This window comes from Miscanthus floridulus, chromosome 14, assembly GCF_019320115.1.
Source record: "Miscanthus floridulus cultivar M001 chromosome 14, ASM1932011v1, whole genome shotgun sequence".
In the NCBI taxonomy this organism is placed as follows: domain Eukaryota; kingdom Viridiplantae; phylum Streptophyta; class Magnoliopsida; order Poales; family Poaceae; genus Miscanthus; species Miscanthus floridulus.
Window position 1 is genome coordinate 18273414 of NC_089593.1, and position 4298 is coordinate 18277711.

The 4298-nt window shown below is 52.3% G+C and overlaps 1 pseudogene; it reads right to left on the reverse strand.

Annotated features, from left to right (window-relative positions):
- Positions 1–681: 681 nt before the first annotated feature.
- On the reverse strand, positions 682–3306 carry LOC136503126 (protein SMAX1-LIKE 3-like; annotated as a pseudogene).
- Positions 3307–4298: the final 992 nt, after the last annotated feature.

Here is a 4298-nt window from a genome sequence, read left to right on the forward strand (position 1 = left end):
TATACTAAGCATATAATCAAAGTAGACGACGAACATTATAACTAGGAACATGATTAATATGAAGAACAATATCATAACAATTATAGCAAACATATAAAAGTAATGAGAGATATAAAAGAGAGGGGGTACAAATGCTATACCAAGCCACGCTCTTGACACAATCAGGAATCCAAACGAAGCTTGCCTCCCTCTAGACCTAGCCTAACTAGCTATGCTCTAAAATATGGTGGAGCTCTAAGGATGATTAGGATTTCTGTCTTCTCAAATGACTGGACGACTGAGGTCTCCCTTTGGGGTGGCAAGGGCTGGTATATATAAACTGGAGCGTCAATCATATGCCCTCGGATCAAACCGACTTGAATAAACAGCGTAGATGTAATCTATGAGGCGGTGGAGAACCGACATAATGAGACGGAGGCTGACAAGTGGGGCCCTAGACCGGCCAGCCTGCAGGTGGCGGCCCCTCACCCTCCGCTATGGTGTGGTGTCCTCTGGTGTTATCTGGAACCTCCTAGAGTTGTTTATGCGATGATTAAGCGTGATTAATTCTGACATCTAGGTTCACTTTGACGGTTTTCTGAATAAACCCTGTAGAAAATACAGATTCTCCAAAACTCGTAGAATTTATTAGTTTAAACCCCTAAACCTATGTTGATAATTATATTCATGCTCTTATACAAGTTATATTGATAGTTTATAATATTTGTTATCTACGTCAACCACGTCAATGCCGCAGACATTCAAATCCAAGCTCAAACGTGGCACAACTACTCCTTTCTCTGCGCCATCGTCTTCCACCTTGCTGTCGACCTCACTCATAATCCTTTTTTTTCGCATGCCGGTGGGAGGAAACCTTAGGCGACCTCGACTCCAACACCTCACAGCACAATACAATGGAGTCCTCCAAGCTGACCACACCACCATCGCCACCCCTCACAGTTCCGCTTGCCATGGCCCATGGCATTCATGATGCCGGCTTCTAGTTCCGAGTCGTGCTTGACGCCGTCGACCAGCACGACACGGTGAGGGTTCTCGCGGATCGCCTCGTAGAACATCTGCATGCAGCCGCCGTGCTTGTTGTCCGGTGACCTCTGCCTCTTGAGGCTGTGGTGATCCGGGGTGAGCTTTGATGGTGCTACGGCGATGCAGGTGAACTCGGCGTAGGAGCCAAAGACAAGCCTGGCGAGCTCCCGAGCCATGGCCATCTTGCCGTCGTTGTCTTTCCCTTGGAATAGGAGCCATGTCGTCGAGGTCGGTCGCGTCGTCCTCGTCACGCCGGAGCAGCGCTGGAGCACGGCGCTGGCAATGCCCGGAGCTATGTCTCTGTGGCACGGGACACGCGCCTCCAGTGCGGTGCACAGGATATTGAGATTCTCCGCGGTGAGCTCGGTGAACTTTGGCCGGCGGCGAACCGTCGCGCCATCCGATAGGTTAGATTTAGACACCGAGTTAGAGTATCCTGAATTAGGGTTTGTGAGCGACAGCTGATCGTATGACTTGGCCATTCGACCATCGTGCCAGCGGTTCAGCAACGTTTGCCGCCGGTCAATGAGATCATGCCATGGATCGGAGCTCTTGCTGGTGAAGACACATTGGGAGGAAGAGGCCGGAGAGGAGAAGCTCAGTGTGAGCTCCGATCCAGTGAGGACTGGACGACCTTGGCAACGGTGAATCCATGGGGGGATGCTCGCTGCCGTCGCCACGACCCTGCCGTCTCCGCCGTGTGTGATCTCACTGAAAACAACAAATCAAGAACGCCACACGTTGATGAGTGATGACGTATGCATCGGACACAACTGAAGAAGGATGATCAAGGATGTACCTGTCGCCGGCGAGGCTCAACGGGAGGCAGCCGTCCGGCACGACGATGGGGTGTAGTTCCAAGACGGTCTCCAGGGAAGGCAGCCCCGACCGGCAGCTCGTATAGGACGCGTAGGCTCCGAACCCCAGTAGCCACTAGCCACTTAGCCAGAACATGTCCTTGTCTTTGTCTCGGCCTCCACGGCCGCGCACGATGCTGCTCAACTCCATGACCGCGTGCTGGACGGGGCAGTAGTAGAGGCCACGGCCATGCGCGCGGTGGTCATCACTTCTCTTCCACGGGTCGGCGGCCCAGGCCTCGGCTGCGTAGCAGAGGTCCTCAAGCACAAGCACCACGCCTCTGCTGGCGGCGTAGCACTCGCGCAGGACCGCGCATAGATCGCCGGCCCAGGCCTCAACCTCCTCCCTCGGCATGTGCTGGAAAGATGCAGCCGAGAAAGGCACGAACTGGGCGTTCTTGAGGCGCTCGTGCTGGCGCCGCAGCTCCCCCTTGCTCATCACGCTCATCACCGCCTTGACCACCCACTTTGTGGCGGCGGAGCTCTCGCCGGCCGAAATCTCCTGATATTTTTAATATATCCTCTTTATCTGTAGGTACCGATAAGAAAATATCTATTTTTTCTTACAAATTTTGTTTAAATTCATTTAAATTTACTTAAATTTAAATTAAATTTTATTTGAATTTGATCTAATATTTTCGATATATCATGTTTATCCTCTTTATCTGTGATCCCCGATAAATTTTAATTTCCGAAAATGAAAACCTTCACCACGCACCGGTTCGTCCCACTCGCCACGGCCATGCAGTCGAGAACGCGCACGGCGCTGGCTTTGGACTCCTTGACGTTATTTGTATGGGCCCTAGTATTCGGGGAAGCGGTGCTACTGCTTGCCATGTTTGACGACTGCTCCGACGACAAGATGGCCTTCTCGACGTTGGCCTTTACCTTGGCGCTCGAGAAGCCGGCCTCGCGCATGACGCGGCCGACGCTGGGCTCGTCGACGATGGAGATAACGAGTTGCTCAAGCTCGATCTTGGCGGCGACGTGCCGCTGGCCCTCCGCGGCAGAGGCCGAAGCCGAACCGCCCCGGCGCTGGTTCGCCAGCGCGCGCTTGAACGCGGCGGCGAGCGCGTTGGACAGCGCCGGCGAGCGGTGCCCCGCGTGGTGAGCGTGGAACTGGAATATGGAAGGCGGGGCCAGCCCCCCCCACCCCCACCCCGCGCCGTCGCGAGGCGGTTGAGCGCGACGTTGAAGCAGAGCTCCAGCGCCTTGCACTGGAGCGGGTGGGAGCCCGCCCACGACCGGAGGCATACTGCGCGGAGTGGACCCCTGGCGTCCGAGAGCACGGCGCTGGCGACGTGCAGCGGCGTGACCTGCGCGTGTCCCCAGCGCAGCGCCAGGCTCACCGCGTGCCGCATCAAGGGCTCAAGGCCACCGCGTCCCCCGCCAGCTCCTGCTGCACCGCGCAGCCGCCGCTACGCATCTCTCCTTATTATTCCCTGTCGTCGTTGTCTACAGAATTTTACGGCGCTGGCCTGTTTCTCCTGGCTGTAGACCTGTAGCTCGACCTTCTGGCGTCTATATATGTATCCCCATGAAACGCTGCAGGGAACGCAGGGGAGGAGTACTGGCTCGATCTGTCTGGAGAAGTAATTGAGCCTGTCGTCTTGCCTCACTAGTCAGTAGCAGGGAATGAAGGAAGGGACTATACCTGTACGTGAGATTCGGTCGATTGTGGCTGTCGGGATATGTTGTGACGATCAAATACATACTGTATAACCAGATGTTAATTTTCGATCTCCCGAGGTTTTCTTATATATGTGCCGAATTTGTTTAAGTGCATCTACAATGGTGATAACCGGACGTATGCGGCTATGAGAGAGGCGGACAAGGAGGACAGTGAAGGGAACGTCGATGAAATCAAGCACTACAAAGATGCTAGATGGTTAACCCTCCAGAAGCCATGGGTAACCCTCTAGAAGCCTTGTAGAGAATATACGGATGCGGCTATGAGAGAGGTGGACAAGGAGGACAGTGAAGGGAACGTCGATAAGATCAAGCAGTACAAAAATATAATTTGATATGATTAATATATCTTAGAAAAATTATATCTTTTTTTATGGAATTAAATAAAGATAATTTATTATATGAAAATTATAGATCTCGACGAGATCCACAACTTTCTGGTTTTAAGTTTTTTCATATGAAGTCGTTAAGATGCTAAAAAAATTAATGACATATTTAGACTTAAGGATATTTTCCACTTTTCACACTTGCAGTTTGACGGCGTTAGAGTCCAGACTGACGGCAGTGGCATGGAGGGCACAAAAAAGTTGGAGCAGTGGCACTGAATACCGCTAAACTTTTCTAGGGGCTCACAGGGTATCGCGATCTTTTTTAATAGCACACAAGGAATTTCCCCTTTTGATTTGAGTGATAACTACCCTCCTGTTTTGTCCTTATAGCTGCATCTTC